Source organism: Dromiciops gliroides, chromosome 1, assembly GCF_019393635.1.
Source record: "Dromiciops gliroides isolate mDroGli1 chromosome 1, mDroGli1.pri, whole genome shotgun sequence".
Classification (NCBI taxonomy): domain Eukaryota; kingdom Metazoa; phylum Chordata; class Mammalia; order Microbiotheria; family Microbiotheriidae; genus Dromiciops; species Dromiciops gliroides.
In genome coordinates this window covers 746,664,123-746,678,528 of record NC_057861.1, presented here as the reverse complement: position 1 = coordinate 746,678,528, position 14,406 = coordinate 746,664,123, and positions in this window count along the sequence as shown.

Here is a 14,406-nt window from a genome sequence, read left to right as displayed (position 1 = left end):
TCTGGACCAATTTTCAAAAAGACCCTCATCCAGCAAATGACTAATCTCATGCTTTTCTGTCCTTAAAAATTCACTCTTCCTATATTTAATTCCCTCACAACCCTGCCCTCTGCTGGCTACCACTAAATGTCAATAGTTTAAATTCAATTAAACAAATCATGTTCCCTAGGTAACATTTACCAAATTGCAAACTGCAAGTCTCCAGAAAGCCCTTACATGATACTAATAGTAGAAATTAAAGGCAATAGGGCAGATGGGTTGGGAAGATGGTTTTGGTTGGCCAGGAATAGAAAGCTACTTGTTTTGCTTTTGGCTGAAGCCAGCTCATCTTCTAATGCAAGTAACAGAAAGGTCAAAGGAAGGGCCCAATCCCTGGATAGAAAACAGGTTTGGAGTATCCATGGGGGCAGGGCTGGGTGCATCCTAACTAGGTTGGCCTCATGGATGAAAAAGAAGACAGAGGTTCTGCTTCACCTCCATCTCTCCTTCTGTAGCCAAGGCTTGGGCTGAGAATTCAGGAAACAAGAAAAGGGCAAATGATTCTGAAGGAAATGCTAAATACCCAGTAGTGAAGGAAATGGTATCCCTGGGTTGTGAAAATATGTGGAACTGAGGTTTTATTGTTTTCCTTTTTCTTTCTCCCCATTATGCTATAAGGATCTGTGATTTTATCATGGCAAGTCTTCCACCCACACAGAACATGGTCTTTCTAGAATGTAACCCTGAAGAATCACTTGGTTTCCAAAAAAATCTAACCACTTGAATTTGATCTGGTGATGAGACTCCTTATCTTAATAGTTGATATTAGATAATGCCTTATGATTTACAGGATACTTTTAGGTGGAACAATGGATTGCATTCTAGATCTGGACTCACTAAAGCCTGAGTTCAAACCCAGCTTCAGACACATACTAGTTGTGTCACCTTAAACACAACTGAATTTCTGTCTGCCTCAGCTTCTTTATCTATAAAATGAGGATAATAATACTTCCCTCCCTAGGGTTATTGTGAGGCTCAAGAAGATAATACTTGTGAATCACTTAAACACTACCTGGTACATAGTAAGTGCTCGAAAAACAATTTTTCTTCCTCTGTTCATCCATTTTTAGTTCCTTTCTCCTTCCTCCCTTCCTCCCTCCCTTCTTTCCTCCCTTACTCCCTTCCTCCCCTCATTCTTCCTTCCTTCCTTCCTTCCTTCCTTCCTTCCTTCCTTCCTTCCTTCCTTCCTTCCTTCCTTCCTTCCTTCCTTCCTTCCTTCCTTTCTTCATTCCTTCCTTTTCTCCCTTCTTCTCTCCCTCCTTCCTTAATTCCTTCCAACCTTGCTGTCTTCCTTCTGGTTTGAAGTCTATGATCTATAATCTAAGAAAGCCTGGTAAACTATTAGGAAATAGTAAAGATTATAACTCTAGAATTGAATAAAAAGTTAGAGGCCATGTGGCTCACCCTAACCCATTGTAAAAAAGAGGAAAATGTTACTTAGGTAAATTAAGTGACCTGCTGGGGTCATACAACTAGTAAGTGTCAAAGGCAGGACTAAAACGCAGCTCCCCCAGTCAGTCTTCTTTCCATAGTAACACACTGAAATGAAGGTCTCTGGAACAAAGGACTTATACATGGGCTATAGGAAGAGATATGGCTTTAATCCTAGCTCAGAGTCTCCTTGTAATTCCCACTGTCTAATCTCCATGAACATCAGAGGGGTTTTCTCTAAGCATGTCCAACATGGCACTATGCCCAAGGAGGTCAGAAAGAGGTCAGGGGCACCAAGGGGTCTGATTGGGAGGTGAGCGCCCTATGCCATTGCCTCTTGGTGCCCCATATTTCCATGGTTTTCAGCCTTGATTAGGCTCTGCTGCAAGCTGTACCGGCAGCATGAAGCAGGTTGAGATTTAATATTGAGTTCTATTTGTTATTCGGCAGATGTTTGTTTAAAGAAAGTGGAAACAGGTGTGCAAGAGTTGATTTAATTAAATGATGGAGAGCCGCACACGCTGATCCATGGCCATTTTCAAGGAGAGGCATCGAATGTGCTAATTAATCATTTGTCTGCCAGTGACCAGGGAACATAATAGAAAACAATGTTCCCTGTTACCATAGATATGAAACATGTAGTCCCCTCCCTGCAGCCTGACACCACTGTTTACAATAGCACTAATTAAGATGCAGTACATGCCTTCTCCCAGATTGCCATGGTGGAGGGGCTTGGAGCTCTTTGGAAGGAATTTACTGGAGGAAAACCAGTTTTATCCCTGGATCTAAAACTATGGGAAAAGAGCTCTCTCAGTAGAGTCTGAGATTAATGGTGAGCCGACTGGGCATCCCAGAAATTGTTAATTCTTTCCCCTGATGCCTGGATGTCCAGTTCACCTAACCTGGGCAAGAAGGTGATGTTTGAGAGCAGCTGTTTCAGGGAGTCATTTTAAATGGGATGTTGTAACACCATAGAACAGTGTAAAGAGGGATGCTATTGGGGGGCATTGTGTAGTTGGTGCTTTCAATGACCTCAAGATTATCACTGAAGCAAAAACTCAACTTTTTAAAAAAATTCTTTTGGTGCCATTTCATGGCTTGGAATCATGGATTGAGAACTGATTGACAAGTTGTATTAAAAGAAGACTTGTTACTTGTTCAATAGCAACATTATAGGAGATTTCCAGGGATTTATACTGGGCTCTATCTATGTAACATTTTTATTGATGACTAGATAAAGGTGGATTAAACTATGGATGGCACATGCATCATATTTGTAGGTGGCTTAAAGCTCAAATGGATAAATAACATATAGATAACAAGAGTAAAGATCCAGAAGTGTCTTGATGTATAAAAATATTGGGTAGCATCTCTTAAGATGAAATTCAATAAGATTAAAGGTAAAGTCTTAGAATTGTAAACAAGACATCAACTCCACAAATTTAAGATGGGGAGGGGGGATGGCATGAATGGATAGTAGTTTTTCTGGAGGTTTCAGTAGACTGCAAGTTCAATATCAATTGGTGGTGTTATATTGCTGACACAAAGCTCATCTTGGGCTGTATTAGGAGGGTCATGACTGCAGATAGAGCCAAGATGGCAGAGCAGAGGAAGAAACCTAAAATAAAGCTTCTTAAACTGTAGGTTGTGATCCTATATGGGGTCACATAACTGAATGTAGGGGTCACAAAAATATTGGCAGTAATAAAATATTGTAACCTGTATCTGATTGCTTACCACCCCAGGGTGGGGATAAAATTTGGAGCTCAAAACTTTAAATAAAAATCTTTATCATAAAAAAGGGTTATGTATACCTATTTTTTATACCTACATACTGGGGTTGAGTAAAATTTTCTTGGGTGAAAAGGAGTTGTGAGTGGAAAAAGTTTAAGAAACCCTGACCTAGATGATCTCTCCCAAAATTCTCCTCCAGTTCTGAAGTGATAGAGCAAACAATAGGATGAAATACTTTTCCAGCCTAAGGAAATGCAAGAAGTTGGCAGGAGAGCTCTGCGACACCAGAGTTGAGAAGAGCCTAGTATACACAGTGACAGTACCAGTAGTGGGCCTGGATAATAGATTGAAAGAGAATTTAAGAATCATTGGACTGCCCAAAAGATGTCATCAAAAAAAGAGCAAAGACATCATATTTCAAGAAATTATAACGGGAAACGACCCTGATATCTTAAGTCCACAGAATAAAATAGAAATTGAAAGGAATCACTGATCACTTATTCAAAGATATCCCAAAAATGAAAACTCCAAGGGATATTATAGTCAAAATCCAAAGCTCCCAGGTCAAGGAGAAAATATTGCAAGTAACCAAAAATAAACAATTCAAGTATTGTGGAGCCACAATCATAATCACCAATATATATATATATATATATGTGTGTGTGTGTGTGTGTGTGTGTGTGTGTGTGTGTGTGTGTGTGTATGTATGTATATATCTTCCATATTAAAGGAGAGGAGAGCCTGGAATGGGATACTCCAGAAGACAAAGCATTATAACCAAAAATAACATATCCAGCAAAGATGAGTATAATTCTTCAGGAGAAAATAGATATTTAATGAAATAGAGGATATTAAAGCAGTCCTGATGAAAAGATCATAGCTAAATAGAAAATTTTATATTGAAGCACAAGACTCAAAAGAAGCATAAAAAGGTAAACATGAAAGAGAAATCATAAGGCTTTCAATAAAGTTAAACTGCTTATATTCCTATATGAAAAAATGATACATGTAATGTCTAAGAACTTTTTCATTATTAAGGTAGTTAGAAAGTTAGAAAGGGTGTGTCAGTGATGTTAGTATGATATCAAATAAATGAAGTGGTGAGAAGGAAGGATGCATTAGGAGAAGGAAAGGAAGAATAAAAATTATCTCACAAAAAAGAGGTTCAAAAGGAAGAGTTTTTACAGTGGAGAGGGAAATGGTGGGGGGATAGGCAAAACAAACTTCATTCTCATAGGAATTGGTTCAAAGAGGGTAGAATACACACACACACACACACACACACACACACACACACACACATACATACATACATAAAAACTCAGTTGTATATAGAAATCTATCTTACCCAGCAAAGTGGGAGAGAAAGGGGATAAGAGGAAAAGAGAATGATAAAATGGAGGGCAGATTAATGAAAGCAGTGGACTAATGGAAGCAAAAAGGACATTTGAGGAGAGACAGGATAAAAAGAGAGAAGGATAAACAGAAGAAATTAGGGTGGAGGGGAATACACAGTAATCATAATTATGAGTGAGTGGAGTGAACTCACTCAAAATGGAAGAAGATAGCAAAATGGATTAGAAATAAGAATCAAACAATATGTTGTTTACAGGGAACACTCTTGAAACAAAGAGACATACACAGAGTTAAAATAAGGGACTGACTGTATGACCCTGGGTAAGTCACATAACCCTCATTGCCCCACTTAAAAAAAAATAAGGAACTGAAGCAGAATCTGTTAGGCTTAAGCTGGAATAAAAAGTCAGCAGTAGCAATCATGATTTCAGACAAAGCAAAAGAAAAAAATAGGCCTAATTAAAAGAGATAATCAAGTAAACTACATTTTGTTTAAGTATACTGTATACAATAAAGAAATAAAAAGATTTACAATTTATCAAATAATGGACTCATTTCTCAGATAAGTAGAGAATTGAGTCATATTTATAAAAATAAGAGCCATTTCTCCATTGATAAATTGAGTCAAGGGTTATGAATAGGCAGTTTTCAAAAGAAAAAATCAGTTATCTATGCCCTCAATCATTGTTAATTAGATAAATGTGAATTAAAACAAGTCTGAGATACCACCTCCCACTTATCAGAAATGACAAATGCTGGAAGTAATTTTGGAAAAGAGGTACACTAAAGAAGCATTGGTGGAATTGTGAGATGATCCAAGTATTTTAGAGAACATTTTGGAATTATGCCCAAAGGGCTTTAAAACTTTCCATAACCTTTGACCCAGAAATACTACTACTAGATCTGTATCCACTATGATGAAATTTGCTATCCACTTACAAAGAAAGAATGAATAAATTCTGAGGCAAATTGAAGTATAATTATCTCACTTTATTTTTCGTGCCTTTTTCCCAATACACAAAATATGAAAATATGTTTTGCATTATTTCACATGTATAATGGGTATCATATTGCTTCCCTTCTCAGCTGGTGGGGGAGAGAATACCAGAATTTCTATAAAAGGGTTGTCAGCTCCTATGGAAGCACTTCAGAGAAATACATACATACTACATATCCAAAAACATATATCATATATTTGTACATATGACAGGTTTCAATGAATCTGGTGATAAAAGACACAAAGAACTCTACCTGACTAAAAAATAAATTAACCCAACTTTACTTTGCCCCGTTTTAAGTATTTTAGCCCCACTTTCCAGGGACTTATACAATCCTTTAGACTTATAGTACTATCCTGAGCTTGATTCTCCCTCCCTCCACCATCCCCCTGATTATGGAAAATAATTCAAGGTTGTTAGAAAGTCAATACCTTTCCCTATCCCCCCACAGTCCAGATAATTCACAGTACCAACAAAGGAAAAGGTTCACATCTGCTCCTCCATATCATGGTTGCCATTCTTCCTCCTCCATAGAGCTTTTATTTGTTCCAGGAAATCTTCAATGGTCCAAGAACTCCTTGGCTCTGGAGTCCCCTAGAGCTCATGGCTTCACTTGGAGGGGCCATGTGGCTGTGGAAAATTCCTTCCCAGGAAGTGAATCCACATGTATCTTGTTTCTCTCTTTCTAGCCTCTCTGTTCTCTAGTGATTGTATCTGCAGTTCACTCAGTTGTAGTGCCCTGAGGAAAGCACTGGAGGTGAGACCTGGCATCGGACACTAGTTCCAATATTTCTTTCTCAGTGATCCTGTACAAGCCATTTAATTTTTCTGAGTTTTTATTCCATTATCTGTAAAATGAGAACAATTTTACTCAAACTGCCTATATCATAGGGCAGCTTTGAGGAAGCATCCATATTTTACATATGAGAAAACTGAGGCCCACAGAAATGACATGGCTGCCCCCAAATCACATAACTAATAAGTGACAAAGCAGGGATTTGAACCCAAATTGAGTGCACTTACCACCATCATATACTGCCTTGTAAGCTTTTTACTAAGAATGAATTTCAATCATTTGTACCACTAGATGATAATCCTCTAGAGAACAGAGATTGTTTCATTTTTGTCATCATAAACCCCTATGACTAACACAGTGCCTATCACAAGGAAGTCCTTCAAAATGTTTATTGAATTGTTTTAGAAAGGAAAGAGGACTTCCTTTAGAGCAGAGCTTTTAAACTTGTGTGTGTGTGTGTGTGTGTGTGTGTGTGTGTGTGTGTGTGTGTGTGTGTGTGTGTGTGTGGGCATGCATGATGCATTTTGGTGAAGCCCGTGGACTCATTCTGGGCAGGGGGGGGATATTTAAACACATAAATTGTTGCTGTTGTTGTTCCTTCATATTTAGAAGAGGACCATGACATGTAGGTGATGTCATGACTTGAAGTGAATTGGATTTAAGTGAGGGAGGGCTGTGAAAAGTCACCACCTTAACCCTCTCCTTCAGGGTCATCTGGGTCCAATGGCCAGTGCTCTATCCACTGTGCCACCTAGCTGCCTCTGAATTAGAATGGAGAATAATTATAATAAATTTTTCCATCTAAGCTCATGGACCACCTAAAATTTTTCCACAGACCCATGGATCCAAGCTTAAGAAGGCTTGTTAGTACATTGAAAAACACATTTTGTCCCACCCAGACCTAGCCACATCTAACTTAGCATCTACTTCTCCTGATCTCATTTTCATTTCAGTCATCAACCTGTGAGACAGTGAAATGAACTCCTTTTATCAAGAGCTACTGATAGTCTCAGAGGCCAGACATACAAAAAGCACAAGGCATTGTTTGCCTCAGACTCATCCTCTCACTGATAAAAGCCTATTATCATTGATGCTCAAGTTGAAGGGAGGGATGGACTCTTTGTTAGATCATTGTCCACTTAATGAGAACTCAAATCTATTCAACATGTTCAATGGACACTTGTCACAAATCTGTTTCCAGGCTGTTGCTAAGCTTTTAACCATTGGGTTTAATTGAAAAATTAAGAGTCTACAGTCAGTGCCTTGGATAGGACTGCTTTTCACAGGACCCAGGGCTATTGACCCAGAGTTCAAAGGATGCTCTAAAAGCAACTAGTCCAAGCCCCCTCATTTGATAGTGTAGAAAGCTGAGGCTTAGAGAGGGTGAAGGGCTAAGGTCACAAAGTCAAAGTACAAATTTGGACCTGAGTCCTCTTACTCAAAATTAATTCTTCTTCCTCTTTCGTCTCTTTCTTTCTTTTCTTTCTCCTTTTCTTCACCTTCTTCTTCATCATCATCACTATCACCACAACCATCTTCTTCTTCTTCTCCTCTTTCTCCTCCTCCTCCTCTTCCTCCTCCTCCTCCTCCTCTTTCCTCCTCCTCTTCTCATTCCCCTTTCCTCTTCCACCTTTTCCTCTTCTGTCTCCAACACCATTACCATCACTTCCCTATTCTCTTGCATCTCTATAGCTTTAAAGTTTGCAAATCACTTTACATATATCATCTTATTTGATCCTTAAAAGCCCAGTGAGATAGATGCTGTTATTATTCCCATTTTACAGATGAGGAAACTGAAGGAATTTCTCAATGCTCAAAGATGTTAAGTCCCATGGTCACAACCCTATTATGTTAGAGGCAGGAAGTGATAGAACCTTTTATAAAAATAAAAGGTTATTGTTATACTTTTTTTATCTCACCAGAATTTCTCTTTAGTAATCCTCTCTCCCTCCTAAGGAACAGCCCATAAGACAAAGAATATGTTTAATGGGAAAAAAGGTAAGAAGCAACAAAAGTATTTTTAAAAACCTAACTAATCACTTGAAAAAGTCTGAAAGTATGTCCACCATACCTACCCCAGGTGGGCATCTTTCAGCTCTGGAAACAAGTGTGGCAGGAGGGATCTTCCTGAAGTTCTCCTTTGGAAGAACTTCTTTATAATTGAGCAACATACACTTTTGTTTTGTGGTTGTTCTTTCCATTTACATTGTTGTAGTCATTTTGTATGTCATTTTTTTCAACTATGATGGCTTCACTCTGCATCAAATCATGTAAATCTTTCTATGTTTCTCTATATTCATCATTTTTTAGTGCATAGAAATATCCCATCACATTAATATACAACAATCTGTTTAGCCCTCCCCAATCAATGGGTATAAACTGTTCTTCCAAATCTTTGCTACCCCAAAACTGTTGTTATAAATATGCTGTTTTATATGAGGACTTCCTTCTTACCTCCCTGGAGTATAAGGCAAATAAATGGTTCCCTGGGTCAAAATATATGGATATTTTAGTCACGTTATTTTCATAATTACAAATTGTTTTCCAAAATGGTCATAATTATTCACAGCTCTAACAACAATGTTCACTGACATGATTATCTTCCATAAACCTCTCCAGCATTAACTATTCTTGATTTTTGCTATCTTTGTTTACAAATTTGCTAGGAGTGAAGTGAAAACTGCAGGGCTCTTTTGGTATGTGTTTCTCTTGTTTTTACAGCTTTTTAACATTATTTTATTGTTGTTAATAGTTGCAATTTTTCTTCCAAAAACACACACATATGCATAATTATGTTGTATATCTGTATATATACATACATATTGCATATATATATGTGTATATATATATGTTTATATATATATATATGATATCAAACCTTTATGTGAGAAATTTGATAACAAAAGTGTTTCCCCCATTCAACAATTTCCTTTTTTATTTTAGATGCATTAATTTTGTTTGTGCAGAAGTTTTTGTTGTTGGTTTGTTTAATCAAAATTATCTATTTTACATTTTGTAATTTCCTATGTGTCTTAAGAATATATCTCCTGGGGGCATCTAGCTGGTGCAGTGGATAAAGCACCAGGCCTGGATTCAGGAGGACCTGAGTTCAAATCTGACCTCAGACACTTGACACTGACTAGCTATGTGACCCTGGAAAAGTCACTTAACCCTCATTACCTGGAAAAAAAGAAGATATCTCCTACCAATAGCTGCAAAAGGTTTAAGAACTACTTCTCTGGAGTTTGGAGAGCAGAGCCAAGATGACAGAGAGAAGTCAGGAAGCTGCCTGAGCTTTTCCATGTTTTCCTCAAAAACAACATTAAATCAAGCTTCTAAACAGATTCTGGAACTACAGATCCTACAAAAAAGAGGCATAATCTTCCTACTTAAGAAGACATCAGGAAATGTCTGTCTCACCTGGGTGAAAGGGGAGGGAGGCTCAGCACAGCTCAGTTCATCTGAGGACTCAGGTCAACACAGCTCAGCTCAGTGGGTGGCTTGACACTGCAGCAGCTCAACACTGCAGCAATTCCGCACAGCTGAGAGTGGGGCAGCTGAGAGCAGTAAGAAGCTTGCAACAGCAAACCCTGTGGCTCAGGAACAGACTTCATCTTTATAAGTTTAAAAATAGGCTACAACATGAGCAAGAAACAAAAAAGAACCGTACCATTGACAGCTTCTATGGTGAAAGGGAAGACCAAAACTCAAACTCAGATGAATTTGTCAAAATGCCTGTAAGTGAAGACTCAAGTGGGAAGATGATCTTGTCTCAAGACCAAAAAGCCTTCTTTGAAGAGTTCAAAAAGGCTTTTAAAAAACAAATGAGAGGGCAGCTAGGTGGCACTGTGGTAAAAAAAAATATGAAAGTTTTTTAACAGTCGGTTAGGATAACTGAAAGATGCCAGTTTTTTAAAGGACCACCCTTTCGGGTAGGAGACCAACGGCATGAGCTACGCATGCCAGTCTGCCTGCTGCGCACATCAGACTGCCTGTTATGCACTCGACTTCCGGGGTGCGAGCTTAAAAGGCAAGGAGAGAATGGAAGTGGGGACTTTTCCTGCTCTGCTGGTCTCCTGACTGCGCTGCACAGGCTGATGCTGACGAGAGTTCGACTGGGCCCGGCTCGCGGTTAGCAGCAGCACGCGCTTGACACAGTCTCTCTCTCTCTCCCCAAAGGTGGCCTTCGGCTTTTGGTTAGTATTATACGGAATATAGACTAAGCTTAGACTTAAGACGATTTGTATTGTATTTCTACTTTCCTATCCTTCTAATCAACATCACCTTGTGACTACCATACAATAAAAGCTCTAACTAGAAAACCAGAAGCTTCTTCCATTTACTAGTCTGGGAGATAAATTAAGGGAAAGGTTAAAGAGGGGAGATTTATGATCTAATATCCAATTTTAAATCTCACAGTTTGGCGACCACGAAGGGATATTTTAGACAGACTAGCTAGAATTTTAGTCCTTAACAGATGGCGACCACAAAGGGATCAACCCTATAATTGAGGCTTTGAAAAGCCAGGGTATTATTATTCCATGTCATCACTCTCCATGCAATACTCCCATTTTGCCAGTTAAAAAAACAAAGCCTGGACCAGATGGTAAACCTGTTTATCATTTTGTGCAAGATCTTAGAGAGATTAATAATTATGTTATTCCTAGACATGCTATAGTTCCAAACCTGGCTATGATAATTTCATCCATTCCCTATGAATCTACATGTTTCACAGTGGTAGACCTCTGCTCTGCCTTTTTCTCCATACCAGTACATGAGGACTTCCAATATTTATTTGCTTTTACCTGGAAAAAGAGACAGTGGACCTGGACTAGACTCCCACAGGGATTTGTAGACAGTCCCACATTATTTTCCCAAATTTTACAGCAGGATCTGGCCTCCATTACCTTTAAAGGCTCCACACTAGTACAATATGTTGATGACTTACTTTTGGCCTCTCCTAATGCTGAAATTTGTCAATAAGATAGCCATCACTTACGGCTGGAGCTGCACAAGAGAGGACACAAGGTTTCCAAGTCAAAGGTACAATGGTGTTTGCCCCAGGTAGAATATTTAGGATTTATTTTGGCTGCTGGAACTTGCTCTGTCTCTTCTAAGTGAGTCCAGGCCATTCAACAACTCTCTGCCCCCACTACTAAGAGGCAGTTGAGAGCCATTCTGGGAGCAGCCAGGTATTGTAGACAATGGATACCCTCTTTTGGTGAAATTACTAAACCTCTCATAGCTCTAACAAAAAGTTCTGTCCCAGACATTTTACAATTGGATCCCCAGCATCTCTCAGCCATAAAGGAATTAAAACAGGTCTTGTTATCAGCCCCTGCCCTAGGACTACCAGATTATAGTAAGCCTTTTACTCTCTTTGTGCATGAACAAAGTGGGGTGGCTTCTGGAGTTCTGACTCAATCACTGGGGGCTAACCAACTCTCTATAGCCTACTATTCAACTCAGCTGGGCCCTGTAGCGGCTGGAGTGCCACCTTGCCTTAGAGCAGTGGCGGCCACAGCCCTTTTGGTAGAAAAAGCCTCTGATTTGGTCCTAGGTAACCCTCTAACTGTGCAATGCCCTCACGAAGTGGAGGCTCTCTTACTACGTCACAGGACACAAGTCTTTTCAGATCAAAGGCTGGCTAAGTATGAAATAACCCTGTTAGGTAATGAGAATATCACTTTAAAACGCTGCACAGTTCTTAATCCAGCAACCCTACTCCCTAACTTACCATTCTCAGGGAACCGTTGCATGACTGTGCTTCTTTAGTTGATATGGCTGAAAAACCCTGTGATGATCTTTTTGATACACCTTTAGAAAACCGTGATCTTGTCCTCTATACAGATGGTTCCTCATTTATGAGAGAGGGAACCCGTTTTACTGGAGCTGCTGTAGTTTCTGATTATGACACCCTCTGGGCAGCTTCTCTGCCTTCCCATTTTAGTGCACAGGCTGCTGAACTTGTAGCTCTTACACAGGCCTGTAATATAGCCAAAGAAAAGAGTGCCACCATTTTTACTGACTCGAAATATGGCCTTGGCATATGCCACTTTATTGGTATGATTTGGTGTCAATGAGGCTTCCTAACATCCTTGGGCAAGGCTATTGCCAATAGGGACCTTATCAAGGACCTCTTAGATGCCCTGAAACTGCCTTCTTCCCTAGCTGTTGTACATTGCCCTGCCCACACAGGGAATAGTGATCCTGTTTCAAAGGGAAATGCACGAGCCGATTCTACAGTCAAGGTTGCTGCATTAGAAGCTCCTGAACATGTCTTTAACCTTTCACTTTCTGAGGATATTCTTTCCAGCCTAACCTATGACGATTCTGAAGTAGAAAAGTGGAAAAAGAAATTTAAGGCAAAACAGATCAACGGCACCTGGGTGTCTCCGGAAGGTAAGCCACTTCTTCCCCGGAAATTCTACCACCAGGTATGCCTCTCTGTTCACAGAAAAGGCCATTTTGGTACACAAGACATTGTAGACTCTATTAAGAGAACCTGGATAGCACCAGGTGTGACTAATACAGCATCTCGAATCTGCTCGGGCTGCTCCACATGTCAGTCTTATAATGAGTATGCCTTTAAGGCCAAAGCTTATGGAGGGTGTCCTCTAGCATATACACCTTTTGAGCACTTACAAATTGATTATATTACTATGCCAAAAGCAGGACATTATAAATTTTGCCTTGTTATAGTTGATCAGCTCACTCAGTGGGTGGAGGCATTTCCCAGCCCCCAAGCCACAGCTGCCTTTGTTGCCAAAATTCTTCTTAAAGAGATAGTACCTCATTTTGGCCCACCAGCCCGCATCGATTCTAACAAAGGCACACATTTCACTGATTCGATTTTATCCCAAATCTACTCTTTCTTGGGAGTAACTCCAAAATTCCACACGCCCTACCATCCACAAAGTTCAGGCCAAGTTGAACGTATGAATAAAGAGCTTAAGAGTATGATTGGCAAATTATGTACTGAAACCCATTTGAAATGGCCTGATGTTCTACCATTGGCATTATTCTATATATGCAGTAGACCAAGAGGAGAACTTCACATATCTCCTTATGAAATGCTTTTTGGTCACCCTCCTATCCAAGCTAAAACTTTTTCCCCAGTTTATACATCACTGGTGGGAGGTGATACTTCTGTTGCCTCCTATATACAGGAATTACAAACCAGGCTACTTGAACTCCATGAGGCAGGAGCTGTGGTCCAGGCAGGCCCATTAGACTTTTCATTGCACAGCCTCAACCCAGGAGATAAAATATATGTAAAGAATTTTCAGAGAACCAGTGGAACCCAACCTGCCTGGGAAGGACCTTTTCAGGTATTATTGACAACTCCTACTGCCATTAAAATTGGTGAAAAAGACTCATGGATTCATTGCTCTCATGTAAAGCCTGCACCATTCATAGGTGAAGAGATTTCAGATAGACCTGAGGTAGACACTAAAGAGCTAAAAACCCTAACGATAGCAACTGTTAAAGAGCAAAGAGAGAACAGAGGAAATAGGCAGTTCCCATTTGATAATCCCACTGATCAGTTAAATGCTTTGGGACTCAGTCTTCGTAAAGTATCAGGAGATGGAAATTGCCTTTTTAGGGCTTTAGCAGACCAGATAGAATGTCACTGTAGAAATCATCTCAGACATAGACAAGAAGCTGCTTCTTATATGATTAACCATAGACAAGAGTTTGAGTCTTTTAGGGTAAATGACTCTCCTTTTGAAGAATATGTTGATGAATTAAAGAAATTTGGAAAGTGGGGAGGAAATGATACAATTGTAGCATTTGCTAAACAGCATCAGCTGAATGTGGTAGTTCATCAGTTAAATCAGCCCTTATTGAAAATCAGTGGCACAGACAAAACTGATGCTAGAGAACTCCACATTTTCTACCATAAAGACCATTATGACAGCATTAGAAAGATCAATGACAATTCAGAAACCCCTGCCACTTTGGCATGCAGAGAATTGGGGAACCAGTTAAAACAATGTGGCATACCCCAAACTCTAGCAGCTTAAATACCTTAAAATTTAACAAGCATTT